The sequence below is a fragment of the Chiloscyllium plagiosum genome, unplaced genomic scaffold, assembly GCF_037043375.1.
Source record: "Chiloscyllium plagiosum isolate Xiang-an unplaced genomic scaffold, Cpla_swu_hap1 HiC_scaffold_82, whole genome shotgun sequence".
NCBI lineage: Eukaryota > Metazoa > Chordata > Chondrichthyes > Orectolobiformes > Hemiscylliidae > Chiloscyllium > Chiloscyllium plagiosum.
This window is the reverse complement of record NW_028270221.1, coordinates 639,389-656,033: the sequence shown is the minus strand read 5'-3', so window position 1 is coordinate 656,033 and position 16,645 is coordinate 639,389. Positions and strand designations below refer to the sequence as shown.

Below are 16,645 nucleotides of genomic sequence, written 5' to 3'. Positions count from 1 at the left end.
TCAGATCCATCAGGGACATCTAAGCATCTCTTGGAGAGGCACATGGATGATAGTAAATGAAGGGCATGTTGGTTAGTTTGATTTTAGAGTACGATAAAAGGTCGGAACAACATCGTGGCCAAAGGGCCTGTACTGTGCTGTACTGTTCTATATTCTATGGATTGAAATGAACAATTATTATATATTAGCAACATATAGATTTTCAAAATTCTATTAGCATACTTACAAATAATGATAAATTTCATCTTGCTATTTGACTGTGCTATCTGCAAAAATGAACAGGAATTGTGGCAGGGAAAATTAATTAGGTTTTTCTAAATTTATAAGGCTGGGATTACACAGATCATTCAAATAAGCAAAAGTCATATTTTTAACAGTGCGCGTTGCATCAGAAATAATGGATTCTTTTGTAGGTGTGTTGATTGCAAATAATATGGATTTTTATATTACTGTATAAGAAGTAGGAAAGATTGGATTAAATTCAGATATAAACTTCACTGCAGTTGTTAGCAAGACTAAACTAAAGCATACTATAATTAGTGTCATGCAAATGCCTTAACAATTACTGTTAGAATCCTGAAAAAAGGATATTATGCCATTTTTCAAACAGTCAATAAATTAAATTGTGAACCTCAGTATACTTGTTACCCAAACCAATTATTATGCTATTATTGTAATGGTAATGACTTGATAACTAATGCTAAAACCTAAACAGATAAATTGGTTCAATACTTTGTCAGCATGTTGCTCTGAAATTGATTGGATATTTATTAAGATCGGTAAACTGAGGGACAAAATATAATAGCTCACTTGATAGAATTGAAGGAAAAAATGAGACAGTGTTTATTGAACAGAATTGTTTTTATTTAAAAATGCAGTTGATGCAAGAATAATATATTTTCCTCCATTGGTTTTCTTGTAGAGACATATTTTTTTTTAATTGTCCTGATTCAAGGTTGAGACAGTTGTGTTAGAGTCTGCAAAGGGATGAGTGAGAGAGAATGAAATTCTAAAAAAAAGCAGAAAGGAAAGGAACTGGCTAACAGAGGAGCTCCAACTGTAGTGTTTCACCCTGCTAGCATCGTATTGCGTGAGCTGGAATGCAGTCTATTCAATCAACAAGCTGACACAGTCATACACACAGAATCATAGCTTACAATGTCCTAGACACCATCGTCACCATCCTTGTATAATCTGTCCCACAGGCAGGACATGGATGCAACTGAAATGCTGGAACATGCAGGGTAATGGACTAAGATCTGCAGAATGTGAGCAATGTGATTTATTTGACATTTCTCCAGAATATTAAACTCCAGTCCAATTTGAAAAGTTAATAGCGTAATCAGACTTGAACTACAAATGGCAGAAAACAAATGATCAGAAAGTTACAGCACACTTGGCCAATCCTGGGTATGTGTTGGCTGTAATAGAACTCGAGGTAAAAACAATGACTGCAGATGCTGGAAACCAGATTCTGGATTAGTGGTGCTGGAAGAGTGCGAGCAGCAGCAGAGTTTAAAGGAAACCAAAAGGCTACAGCTAAGGTGAGACGGTTTGTTTTAAAATTACTTACCGGTAGCGGACAGCAGTGTTTTTTTTCCTTCTCTTCACAGAAAGAGTGGGTGCAGCAAGGGGAAGTGACGAAGACCAGAGGGGCAGCCGGGACCCGGAAGCAGGAATAACGTAAGCTTACCTGGGTAGGTTTTTCCCTATAAAAGCGTGCAGGAGAATAAAATTATTTCGTTCCGACTTCCCTCTGATATCTTCATGCTGATGATCCTGATCAAATATTGCATCTCTAAATGAAGATCAATTTTCTCCTTCCTATTTTCCCCAGTAGTTATCTTGACACTGATCTGATACTCACTGATCTCCAGTTACCTGGTCTACCTCCACCCCATCCTGTAAAGGCTCCAGTCCTCTAGCACCTCCCATGTGACAGGATCCTTCTTAAACATTTGAGTCAGTGCCTTTCCTCCCTTGTCTCCAACAGCAGCCTGTGAAACAACTCGTCCAGACCTGGGGACTTGTCCAATTTTATACCAGCCCAAACCATCAATCCCTGCTCGCATCTTATATCAATCTGTTTAAGAACTTCCCAGTCCATCTTGTTGAACTAAGTATCTGTCTCCTCATTCTCCCAAGTAAAACAGATGGGAAGCTCTCATGTCACAATCTATCAATGTTTTCCAGCTTCGCACACAGATTGCCCTCTTGATTTCTAATGGGCTGTGATTGTTCCCTGGTTATTCTGTTCTGCTTGATGTTCTTGTGGAATATCTTGAAATCCTCGCTAATCATGCTCACACTTTTCAATGTCCCTATGTTCGCCACTCCCCTCTGAGTGATATTTTGAAAGTTTCATTTAGATCACCTCTCATTCTCTGAAACTCTACAGCATACAGGCGGAGTTCCCTCATTGCCATCCGAGGGATTAATCTGGAAAATGTCCATTCAGTATATGAGATCAGTATGATTTACTTGGATCAGGAAATCAAAGCTGTACTCAATACTCCAGGTACAGATGAACCAACATTCTGTGTCACTGGTGCAGAACATTTTTACTCCTAGTCGGTGCAAGTTACTTCAGAAGCTGGAATCTGTAGTGAAACCAACACATGCTGGAGATCACAGTGAATCAGATATCATCCATGGAGAGAGAGAGAGCACAGAGCCTTTTATCGTCTATATTCTGATTCCCTTCAAACAAAGGGAAACTTAACTTTTACCTTCCCCCATTTGCATATGTTCATCTCAATACAATTTTCTTTATTGTTTTCGGGATAACTTACTATTTGAATTCTTTAACAATCCTCCTGATATCCAACTAGACCACATCTACTGGTTGACCATTGTTTATATCGGCAAGAGACATCTTCAAGCAAAACTTTGGTAAATGTTGCCGTCCCTTTCAGAAAACTAGCATAATTCTCTAGACTATGTTATAACTTTCCAAGTGTCCAATATGACATTCTTTATAATAAATTCCGACAGATTCCCCACTGTTAACAATAAGTTAGCTGGTCTGTAGTTCATTCTCCCTCTTCTTCACTTTGTAAATCCTTAGAATGCATTTATAACTTTCCAAATTGAATACGGAAAAATATAATGATTCCCATTGCAATTATTATCTCTATTTCTACTTTCTCTGAAATTCTGGTATGAAGTACATTTGGTCCGTCAGACTTATCAATAGAGTTATGTTTTCAAATGCTACTCGTCACTGATTTTAGTCTTTAGTTACACAAGTCCCATGGTCACTTGGTATTTCTGGGAGATATTCTGGACCCTCCTCCATGAACACAGATATAAAATAACTGTTTAGTTTCCCTATCATTTTTCTGTTCTCGCAATAAATTATTCTGTCCACATATTCACTGTTCCACATTTGACCTTGTTTTTTATTTTCCTTTCAAATATTCATAGAGGTGTTTCGTCAGTCTTTTTGTTTCTGGTTAGTTTGTATTGCTGTTCTCTTTATACTTTACTTATCAGTTTATCAGTCCTCTTCTGTTGTGCCCAAAAGTTCAATGAATGCACAATTTATGACCCTTTTCTAAGGCACTTTCTTCGATCTAATATAATTTTTAACTTCTTTTGTTCACCATCGTTGAGTCACCTTTGACTTTTGCGAATTATGCCTTGGAGGGATATATGTATATTACAGACCTTATAGTGCTTCTGTAAATAACATTTAGTCATTTTAATGTACTTTCCAAATTCACTAAAGCCAACTTTATTCTTGTATCTTAATGGCTTGCACGACTCAGGTATATGCCCGTAATATAAGACATCATGTAAAATTCAATATATTAAGGTCACTATTCTCCCAACGATCCTAAGAGCAAAGTATTCGATTTGCTTTTCTGATCACACAATACCAATTCCAAAATTTCCTGATCTACAGCCCAGTACTCAACATACTACTAAAGCAACCCGGCTCATACACACTCAACATTAACATTCACTTGGGTAAACATTGGTAGATGTAACTTGAAGCTGCCCATTATTACCGCAGTACCAACAAATATGTATGTCTAACTTCCTGTTTTATAACATAGCCACCATTTGTATTGCAGCTTTCAATTTGATACGTAACTCTCATGAATGTTTGCTTCTCCTTGCTGTTTCTAAGATCACCTCAACAGATTCTGTGGAATCTGAGTGACGTGGGCTCTGGCGAGGTTAATGGTAGATTCAGGCGAGATGTTCGGCGAGGCATATCTCAACATGGATATTATCTCACCACATCTAACCCGTTCTTCTCAAGCGGCATTGTAAGATTTTCTCCAGATCACCCGTTATAGTGGTGTAGTAGAGAAGGACAATGATCTTTCAGCAATGCTGTGTATTCCCCAGAGACCTGAGACTGCTCTAACCTGGGTGGGAACCTTATAGTAGGCTGGTAAAGTGCTACTGCTGCTGTACAGGATCTTCTTGAGATCACATCTGGAGTCGTGTGTACAGATGTAATCTCCTCACTGAGGAAAGGATATTGTACATAACTCAAAGATTGTTCCCTCAACTGACTTAAGCAACAAAGGTGTTAATCATCGAATCTCTCCAGTGTGGAAGCAGGCCATTTGACCCATCGACAACACACTGATACTCCGAAGATCATCCCATGTAATCCTCACCACCCACCCCACCCAATCTTTATAACCTGGCATTTTCCATGACTGATGCGCCTAGCTTCCACATCCTCGGACATTATGGGTAATTTAGCTTGGCTAATCCACCTAACCTGCATATCTTGGGACTGTGGGAGGAAACTGGAGACTGAAATTGAACTAGGATCGCTGGTGCAGTGAGACAGCAGTTCTAACCACTGAGCTACCCAGTGTGGACAACAAAACTGCCTGCATATTTCAGCCCTTGAAAAGTAGCATTTTTGAGCAGGAAGATTCCATAAGTCCCCAAAACTGTGACTGAACGACAGGAGGAGAACATTGAGATCTTGAACGGCTTGATCAGGAACAGAACCAGGACATGCAAGTCCATTGAGACTATAATGTATGAACACCAGGAGGACATTCCGCCCAGCGAGTGTGTGAAGCAGGAACAGAATGAGTCCAATCAGCCACACATGCCTCTTACACAGCAATTGGAACAGATCTTTTACAGCCTTGTGCCTGTTACACAGGAATTGTGCAACGGAACATAATGGTTATAGAAAGGGAAGAACTTCGAATAACCAGTTTCACTCGGGAATGATAAGTGGTGAGAAACTTATTGGGATTGAAGATTGTTAGGATGCGTTACGACAGAATTAATAACAGGAGATTTCCAAAGTCAAGCCACAATCCTGCACAGTCAACATATTATGGGTAATTTAGGAAGGATAAATCATGTTTGAATGATTTCACTAACTTTCTTTAAAAAAAACGTAACACGCAAGGTGGATAATGGGGGTTCTACAGATGTATTATATCTGGACTTCCAGACATCAGTGCGTAACGTGTCGCAAAAGATTATTATGCAAGGCAAAAACACTTGGGATTAGGAACAATTTACTTGCTAGGGGAGAGGATTAGCTAACTAGTAAAAGTCATGACATGGAGCCGTTTGATTTGGACTCGGTTGGACAATGTCAAAAATGAAATGAATCCCATTAGAGTCCAATGGGTTTATTTGTAAACACAAGGTTTCATTGTGCTGCTCCTTCATCAGGTGTAAGCGACAGGAAAATCTTAAACACAGATGATATAAGGAAAAGATCAAAAGGTTATACAACTCATGCACATGAATTGTTCATACACCTAAGATGGCTCTTAAATACTTAATCAGTTAGAATGGAGGTGCGAGTTTGATTGGTTAATATAAAAATTGCCGAATTTATTTCAAGTCACTGCCTGGAGATACCTTCAGATATTATCAATGTAAATGAAGTAACACGTGCGGTCAGACAATGTATTCTAAGCTTGACGCCTTGTTTGGACTCTGCCTGTGTCTTGACCTGGAGTTAGACTGGTTTTATTTACAAAGTACGATTTGTAAAATAACACATTGACTGAATATCTACAAATTGTATGTTTTGGAATAAAATAAAATGTATCTGCAAATACAAATGGGAAAATGTAAATTCAACCCACAGATTTATATGTGCATTCGTGTGTGTGCGTGTGCATATGTGTGAGAGAGGAGCGTGTCTGTGTGAAGGGAAGAGAGAGACATTGTCTGTATGTCAGAGACAGTGAGGTGGAGTATGGGTGTGAGTGCGGGAGGGAGAGAGAGTGGTTGTGTGTGCATGTGTGTGTGACAGAATGGAGTACGTGTGTGAAATGTGAGAGAGGGTGAGTGTGAGTGTGTGCGAGGGGCAGAAAGGGAGAATGTGCATCAATGTATGTTATAGGTAGAGTGAGAGGGTGTGCTTGTCCAGGCTAAGACACAAACAGATATGGCTGATCCCTTTCCCCACGCACACTCTCTCCATGGTTTTCAGAGCTTCCCCTCTCTGCAGCCTCTGCTCCATTTGTTGTTCATGTTACAGAGCCAGATGCTGTTACTACAGTCCCATGCTAGGTCCCGAGCTGGGACACTAAATCCTCCGGTCTCCTGAAACGTCTGAAGCAGCTTACAGCACAACTTCTAGCAAACAATCCCCAGTACCTCCACTAACAGGAGGAAGTCAGAGTCACCTCAGCTACAAGTTAGATGCCTTGTCCTTTACAATTATACTCAAGGACCTTCCTTGCGTTACTGACCGTACCATCAACTGAGAGGGACAAACAGAGGCATTCCATGGGAAGGCGCATACCAAGATTCAAACACGTGAATCAAAGCTCCTGGAACACTCTTGTCCATAGGGTATCACATGGGACACATTGAGAAGTGAACAACAGCCTGACACACACTATTTCAATGTTTCTGAGCTTCACCATGCCGATACACGAGGGAATCAAAAGCCAATGCCAGGGAAAGACGCGGAAAAAAAAAACAAATAATTAATTAACAGATAACTTGGTGAAAATATGTTTAAGGAGATGGAGGGATTGTATCAACTGGACAAGTGAGACAACGGTGGGCCCAATCACAAAAATGCAAACATTGAATAAATACATTGCTAGATCAGCTGAATTGGTCTATTGTCTCCAATTCTAAATCTGCTTCACAGAACCTGCCCAGACACCTTAAATTGGGGTAAGGTAACGGCCAAGATGGAGAGCTGTGCAGACCGTGCTAGTGGATTACTCCATAAACCGGACTATCTGCACAGCATGGGGAGCATTGCAAACCTCTGCCAGGATATTGCAACCTCCACCACCACCCTATGTCTGGACATTTGAGTCAATTTTGTATCCAAATGGCTAGTTTTCCATGTATTTCATATGAACCAACCTTGTTAAACAGATGACCATGCACAATGTTGTTCAACACCTTACTGATGTCCATCTCGCCAATGTGCAACTCTCTACCTCAGTTAATCTTTTTAGTCACTTCTTCAAAAAAATTCAGTCAAGTCAGTGAGATACAACATTGCTTGCACATTTCCATGTTGACTACCCCTAATCCGTCGTTACCTTTCAAAGTGCGTGAAAATCCTATGCCTCATTATCCCCTCCAACAACTTACCCACCACTGCCGTTATACTCACTGCTTTTCCTTATTACCTTTCTTAAATTCCTTAAGTTATGGCACCACGTTAGCCAACCTCCAGTCTTCCGGCACTATACCTGTGGCTATGGATGATAGCACGAGGCCCAGCAATCACTTTCCTAGCTTCTCACAGAGATCTAGCGTACATCTAATAAAAGTCAGAACAGTTTCCTTCCTTTGCATGTTTTGAGACCTCCAGCAGCTCCTCTGTGATACAGACACTTTCGAAGATGTCATTACTTATTTCCCAAATTATTTAGCTTCCATATCCTCCTCCACAGTAAATATTGATACAAAATATTCGTTCAGTACCTCCCCCATTTCCTGTGGTTCTGCATATGGGCAGGCTTGCTGATGTTGAAGGATGCCCTATTCTTTCCACAGTTACTGTTTTGTCCTTGACGTATTTGAAGAAGCCAAAGCTATCACATGTCCCCTTTTTTACGCGTGCAATTTCCCTCTTAAGTATACTATTGTTGCCTTCAGACTCTTCTATTGAATCACTTTAAATCAGGAATTAAGAGGCAAATGCTGACCATTCCAGTTTCGAAAAAATCCATCTGGTTCACTGATACCCTTTAAGGAAGCAAACTGCCATGCTTACCTGGTGTGGTTTACATGTGACTCCAAACCCACAGCAATGTGGTTGACTGTTAACTGCTCTCTAGGCAATTAGGGATGTGTAATAGATGTTTGCCTAGCCAGGGACGCCCTTATCCCATGAATGCATTAAGAAACAAACCCTCAATTCCTGCTGTCTATAACTGACATATTCTTCCTTCTTATCCGTGACCAGAACCTCAATTTCTCCAATTCTCCAGCATTCCTTACACGTACCACCCTTACCCTTCAACCTAAGCGGGACATACTGTCTCTTTACTCCTGACAACACATTTTTGAAGGCTTCTCACTTCACAACTGACCAGTTTCTCTGCGAATATATATCCCAACCGACGTTAACATTTTCATTGAGTAGGACAGAGGGATTGTCTGCATGAGGCTGAGCTAAATGATGCTATCTTATCAAACTCACCTCATTAACTATCCACCCCACCCATGGAGTCCCTCTTATTCAATGCCAGCCCGACTCTACATTCATCATGGCTGGAGGTTCTCACCATCGCCCAGATGCCCCCGATACTCCACGACTCCTGGCATTGGTGCCATCTTTAAAAGGCCAATGGTCACATGGTTGTGCTTTCTCAAGTTGGAGCTGCCCTCCATAGTTTATCCTGAACATGGCAGATAAGTGGAAATTATACCACAGTTTGTCGACTGGGGCCCGCAGATCCTGGTAGATTGGCTAGTACAGAGAGGGAAATTCTCTTTCCAAAAGGCGGGCCACACCACCAGACCCACCAATCATGGTCTGAGCTCAGAGCAGTATCTGCGGTCTGAAGAAATGGCCAGCAATACAGGACAAGCATCAATTACCTTCCCCACTCTGTCAGGATAAGATCACCGTATTTTCTATACTCCCTCACAGTCACTGTTTATCTGTTATAACACCTACCCCGGAACAAAACCTATGCCCCAACACTCTCACTGCTGCTTGTAGCACATTCCGTTTCTCTCTTTTACCCCTCTACTATATCACCTTCATTAATAGCACTGCATGGATACAACACTCTTGAACAACTCCCTTTGGACAAGTCACCATCTCACCCACCAATCCCCCCCCACTTTCACCAGCACTGACAGTAGTATAACCCATTCACACCTTCACTGAATCCTTCCCCGTCTCCTATTCCAGAAGAAACAGCTCGGAATAGAATAGAAAGTGCGAATCTGGGTAGTGGAGTGGTCGATATCCACCTCCCCCCGCCCCCTATATTTGTGTGTCTGTATTTTTCTCTGTGAGTGTTTGCGTGTGGTTGCAGGTCTGGCAGTCTCTGTGGTACTTAAAATGACATAATCTCTCTCTTATCTGGCCACCACACCCTACTTCAGTGATGGTGGCAGAGGGCGATAACCTTCGATGATTCAGTCTGAGTGGGAGATAAGGCAGCAGCTCACAGCACTATTCAAACTGACAGCACCATCAACACACACACCTTCCCGCCCGCTACACCCCCGCCCCCCCCCCACACACACACAAAATGCTGGTAGATGGAGAGTTGCAAATATACTTGGGGTCGTCCGAATGGAAATGCTCACCTCGGAGTGAACCATTTTGTCAGGAGATGACATCAATTGATTTCTGTTTCTGTGATTTGCAATGCTTAAAAAGTACGTGGAAACGTATTGAAAATTCCCAAAAAAGGCCTGGTAGTGTTGATAATGACGCAGGGACAATATCGCTTAGTATCAGACAAAACTGCTCTGTGTTTCCAAAGATATTATTTGAAAAAAATCAAACGAACGTGTAATTTAAGAGATTCACAGCAAAGGATTTGCTATCGACTCAGAACCAAAAACTGTGACACTGATGCAGTGGCGTGGGGAGGCCAGCAGAGGGATGAATCCAATCATAAAACTGAATGGTTCGCACACCCTCTCTCAGGATGAGAGATGTTGGCCTTACAAACCTTCCGAACATTTCGTGGAAGAATAAAGGGAGTGATAGATTATTTTCGTCTCCATGGAGACGATGTTCATGAACTGGATAGATACAATTTACCTTATTGGAGTTTATATATACAGAAGTCATATTTAAAAAGCAGAGTTCATAGTGTAACTGTAAAATCTTTAGGTCACCCTCAGTGTGAGCATTGTGTGTAATCCTTGCCCTCATTCTCCACCAAAAACATGTAAAGAAGTTAAAAAGGGCACAGACGCTGTTCCCTGGATAGCAAGATATTAGAAAGCCAAGTGGCGTTGTTTACTGAGACATAAAAATATCAGATAGGATACAAAAGGTTTAATCGGGATGATAGAAAGAATGAAGGAGTTTATACACGAGATTTGGAAATCCTGGAGCAGAAACACGCAAGTTTATATGTAAACAAATGAGATTTTCACATAACGCGAGGTTTGAATGACTAAATCAGGGAAATTCCCTCTTTCGAGTGTAACAATAACTTTAGTTAGAGCTTCAAAACCATTAGTGAATGATTAAGAAAGGTTTGGATGAGAGTTTCTTCCACTCAATAAAATTATTTAAATCGTGAATGAATTTACAGAAATAAAGCGTAGAAGCTGATTTCACAGTGATTTAAAAGATACACGAGCAAACATACAAGGATGGAATTTACCATTGAGAGAAAGTCAGTGGGGTTGCGTAACAATTTCGAATTTGGTTGACTTCAGACACAAAGATTTTTCATGAATACGTACAACTGAATGAGATTGAATATAAAATGTTCATGGGTTGGTAAGGTGTGACGTATTATTCAAGGTGAAACTCTGTAAATGGAGCAGATGTCCTAATATAACTGCAGACAGAGGTTACATCCTAATGAATAGGAACTGAACCGTCACTTGGAGATGCAACACCTACTTTAAAGCTTTGACCACATTCACATGATGTTATGTATATTTCGTACATTCTTAACTCCACCCAAGAAATCCACCATGAAGACTCTGTCCTTTTGTATTGTTAAACCTCTATACTTCTCTGCAGCACGCCATTGAAGATAAAATATGCTCAGACCAAAATTCAATTCAATACAATATTCAAACGGTCATATGTAATTTATTTTTTATTATTGCAATAACCTTTGTGAGTTTGCAACAAACTGCATAACATGAAACCAGATCAACATCTATTTTCCCGGAATTTAACGCAGTGCACATGGGAAACGTTATCCATCTGCTGAAAATTCACCTTCGGCTCTGTCTCCACGCATGTCTCTACACTTTTTAAATACTTGTAGTATGTTTGTTGATCAAGGAGTCATTATCCAGAAAAGGTCGTTTCTCAATCCACAAACACGGGTATCTTCCCATAAACTTGGCTTTGCTCAATATCACCTTTTATCCGTACGCCTCAACACAGACGACAAATTGAAGCTGCTCCATGTGATGCTCAAACGTAAAACTTCGGCACAGCACAGCCCACTATACTGGAACAAAGATACCGTGCACTGGTCACCTGCAGCACAGGAGCAACACATTAATGCTTACCTCCACATTCCTGGTTTTACCTTAACGTTTGGGAAACCGAATTTCTCTGATTCCATGGCTAGTAACGGGGATTGTACGATCATCTTCACCAGTGGTTCTGGCCCCGAGTGAGGAAAGTGGTGAGCTACTCATTGCAAAGATGGGTAGATTGTTGAAATATACAATTTCGACATTTGCCTTCACTATGAGCACTTCATTTTGTTTTTCATCTGTAGAAATCTTAAAATCTTCATCTTGAACAGACGCAATGACAGATTTCCATTGGATCTCTGGCATCAAATTCCAAAGTGTAAACTCCCTCTGAATTCTTCCACCGCAGTCCGCTGTGTGGGAAGTGTTCCTGTTGTGGGAAATACACTTCCCCGTGTGTCAACTGCTGGTCCCAGCATGCGCTCTCGCACTGCACTCATTTTCCATCTGACACTTGCTCACTGTTTTGCTGTGATCATACAGTGACTTGGTGTCGCACGGCCCAGGAAACTGATGCAGATCAAGGTTTTTGCATTGTTGAGTTCAATTGTCAGTTTAGCCTTATTTAGGATTTTGAAATTGTCTGTCCTAGACACAAGTGCATGTCAAACATATCTGAGTGGAAGAAAGGTGTTCCGAATAATGACATTGAGCACTATGCACTCTACTCCAGTCTGGCAAACAATTCCTCACAGGCAATGTAATAAACAATAGACAATAGGTGCAGGAACAGGCCATTCTGCCCTTCGAGCCAGCACCACCATTCAATATGATCATGACTGATCATTCTCAATCAGTATCCTGTTCCTGCCTTATCCACATAACCCTTGATTCCACTATCCTTAAGAGCTCTCTCCAACTCTTTCTTGAAAGAACACCTCCTACTGTCTCGGGTTCTTCATTCCATTGACTTCAAATCTTCACAGAATTCAACAGACCTTGTTACATAGTCATTTCTTCATTTTTGTTCAGACCACTGTGAGCAGAGTGTCACAGTGCGAATGCGCTTGCCCCACAACCAAGATGACAGACAATAGTCTTAGAACCGTACTGTGCTATTTATGATTTCACCAAAACAAGGGAGAAATGTCTGCTGCTCTGCATAAATTATGCAATTCACTTATTCATAAGGATGCAGGCGTATGTGACGAGGTGGCCGAGAGGTTAAGGCGATGGACTGCTAATCCATTGTGTTCTGCACGCGTGGGTTCGAGTCCCATTCTCGTCGGTGCTGTCAGTGATTTTCAATGTTGCTATTTTTGGATGATCACAACTGTCTTACTGAAATTGGAACTGCAATATCAGTTTGTATGCATCGACGCTATTATAAAATCTCAAAGAATAATTTGGTCCTGTTGCCTAAACTGCATTGAAATGTAGATTGCATTGGGATATTGAAAAGGAACGAGACTTTCTTTTACAAGTCAAGCTGCTGTGACCTTTTATCGTACGAAAGAGATCCAGGAAAGCCAAATAACAAGAGATGTGAAGGGCATGTTTATGCAGTGGGATTCTTAATGATTATTTTGTCAAATGAAATCTGGAGCAGGTTGAGTAGAAGTGGTTCATCTTGGTGAGAAGAGCACAAAATAATGGAGATATTTCAAAAGGAGCAGGGCGTGGGTGTAGGGCCATCGAGAACTAGCTGTAAATGTACAGTAGAGAATTGCCGATGTGGGTGCTGTGCATGGGTACGGAAAGACTTACACATTGGTCTCGCCCTCGCCCCTTGCTCTCGCCATTGATGAATGCTGGACATAAGGCCTAAATACAAGATGTGGGAAGCGAGTCCCTCTCGTTCTGCACACACTGGATGCATCACATTGAACTATGAAAAACTGGAGAAGTCAGCATGTTAACTGTAGGGGCTGAACCTAAACTGTGGATCAATAACCACAGATTCATGCAGCATAAACATGAAAAATGATTTAAAGTGTCTTTATACGCATGTCATTAACAGACGTTTCGCTCTAATACCCTTGTGGTTGAAAGAATAAGGCAACACATTTCAGATGGATGACAACGTAACTAATTTTGTTTTGAAATTGAGATCTATTTGATCATTTTAGGCAGTGAACAAGTTTATTTTAAATAATGTAAACCACATTCCCTTACCTGGAATAAAAGTGTGATTTCACTACAAACATTGTCCTTGCTAAGTCGCAATTACTCAACATGAAAAATAGGATATAATTTTTATTGAGAATACATCAATTAGCACCATTATCTAACTTCGGATTGACTGCAATATGCATATGCTAAATAAGGTTTAAGAAAGAATGACTTTTGGAAATAATGATTCGACGGTGCCTAAAATTAATATCAGGTTCTCATGATGTGGATATACCACCAATGGCTCCAGTGGTGGAAATGCTTAGTGGGCAGTATTTCCATGATGGTATAGAGGTGTGTGATTTGCCAGGAATGGGAGCTCCCACTTCATCTGGAGCAGCGTCTGTTGACATGGACCAAGGAGCATTGTGACATCAGACTGGGAGTTCCAACCACACGTGGAGCAACCTTTATTGACATTGCGCAGCAGGGAGTGTTGGAACATTAGACTGAGATCCAGCCTCACCTGGAGCAGCCTCTATTGACATGAAGCAGCAGGAAGCATTGAAACATCATACTGCGATTTCTAACCTCATTTGGAGCAGCTTCAGTTGACATGGAGCAGGGAGCTTTGCAAGATCCGTCTGGGAGCTCCACTCTCACCAGGAGCAGCTTTTAATGTCATGTAGCAGCAGGAAGCATTGGGACATCAGAGTGATAGATCCAACCTCAACTGGACCGCTTCTATTGACATGGAGCAGGGAGCATTGGGACATCAAACTGGGATCTCCAACTTCAATTAGAGCAGCTTCTATTGAATGGAGCAGCAAGAAGCATTGAAACGTCAGGTTGGGAGCTCCAACCGCACTTGGAGCAGTTGGTATTTACATGGAAGAGGAGGGAGGATTGGGACATTAGGCTGGGGAAAGGATCTTCAACTATTTTAATCTGAAGTAAAATATGATTCAACGACTCAGATGTTAATTGATTTATGATGAATCTTTCCCGGGGAAATAATTGATTCTTTAGATATTAAAGACAAGTCCTGCAAATATTCAACTCATCAAAACGCATTGGTACAGAGAGAAACGGGAGTGATGTTTCATGTCTTTGTCTTTTCTTTTCTGGCCGACTCTGCACTGGTTTACATCACCGGAAGGACGTTTTCAGTCATTTCATGTTGTTCAGTTTCCTGCAAATACGGACAGGTCATTAACGTAATCTAAAACTGAAAATTAACGGGAATATGCGATGTTATGATTAGGCTGGAGTTTACCTCAAATTATGATGAAAAAGCAGCAAAGTAAGTTGCAATTTCCTTGATAAGCAGTGGCCTCATTGATTGGTTGATCAGATTGTGAATGGTCATTTTTTGAGGACAATTTGAAGAGAATCAATGATGGTGATTATCTTTGTTCTTTGTTCACCTTGTGACTGTTACTGTTATTGCTCATGTCCTTGTTAACACCACAGCTCTTTAGCGTGTAAAATCTCGGCTGTGCATCTGGCCAGTGGTATAACCATTCGTATAGCTGGCTACGGATCAGGCAGTTGTAAGTTCGACTTTTACTTGGCACAAGCGCATTGTGGAGATTCATCATACATACAAACTATTCATTTTTGTTCCGCTGAGGTGGATAATATTTGAAATTTTCATCTCCACGAATGAAAATTCTTTCACTGTCTTCGATGATTTAAACATTACCAAGAACAATCAGAGTTAAAATCACACAGCACCAGATTGTATCGAACAGACGTATTTGGAAGCATCAGTGTTCCATACACTGCTTCTTCATCAGGTATTTGTCAACTGTTGGAATCTAAAATGGCTTTGTGTGATTTTTAAATTTGGCTGCCCCAGTCCAACACCAACACCTCCAAGTCATGGGTATCATCGACACCACGAACGGTTTGTTAAAGTACAAAAGATCGCGCATATTGACAAACATGCCAAGTTTCTGCAGAAAAACACCCACCTGGTGAAGGAGCGGCTCTCTGAAAGCTAGTGCTTCCAAATACACCTGGTGGACAATGCCCTGATATTGTGTAATTTTTAACTTTGTCTACTCAACTCAAACACTGGCACTTCCATATCATAGACAACATCAGTCATTGTTGTGGTTCTGTTCTCTGAGCTGGAAGTTTTTGTTGCAAACGTTTAGTCCCCTGGCTAGGCGACATCATCAGTGCTTGGGAGCCTCCTGCGAAGCGTTTCTTTGATGTTTCCTCCGGTGTTTATAGTGGTCTGTCCCTGCCGCTTCCGGTTGTCAGTTTCAGCTGTCCGCTGCAGTGGTTGGTATATTGGGTCCAGGTCGATGTGTTTGTTGATGGAGTTTGTGGATGAATGCCATGCCTCAAGGAATTCCCTGGCTGTTCTCTGTCTGGCTTGCCCCACGATAGTAGTGTTGTCCCAGTCGAATTCATGTTGCTTGTTGTCTGCGTGTGTGGATACTAAGGATAGCTGGTCGTGTCGTTTCGTGGCTAGTTGATGTTCATGAATGAGGATTGCTAGCTGTCTTCCTGTTTGTCCTATATAGTGTTTAGTGCAGTCCTTGCATGGTATTTTGTACACTATATTCGTCTTGCTCATGTTTGGTATCGGGTCCTTCGTTCTGGTGAGTGGTTGTCTGAGCGTGGCTGTTGGTTTGTGTGCCGTTATGAGTCCTAGGGGTCTCAGTAGTCTGGCAGTCAGTTCCGAGATGCTACTGATGTATGTTAGTGTGGCTAGTCCTTTTGGTTGTGGTATGTATGTCCGCGTTCCGTGGTCTTTCTCTTAGGCATCTGCTGATGAAGTTGCGCGGGTATCCGTTTTTGGTGAATACCTTGTGTAGGTGCTCCTCTTCTTCTTTTTGCAGTTCTGGTGCATTGCAGTGTGTTGTGGCCCTTTTGAATAGTGTCCTGATGCAGCTTCATTTGTGTGTGTTGGGGTGGTTACTTTCGTAGTTTAGGACTTGGTCTGTGT

General features: G+C 41.3%; 1 non-coding gene across 1 annotated transcript; it reads left to right on the top strand.

Moving 5' to 3' along the window:
- The first annotated feature begins 12,777 nt into the window (after positions 1-12,777).
- Positions 12,778-12,859, top strand: trnas-gcu (transfer RNA serine (anticodon GCU)). Its single transcript has one exon. It is a non-coding gene; the product is annotated as a tRNA-Ser (tRNA).
- The last annotated feature ends 3,786 nt before the right edge of the window (positions 12,860-16,645 follow it).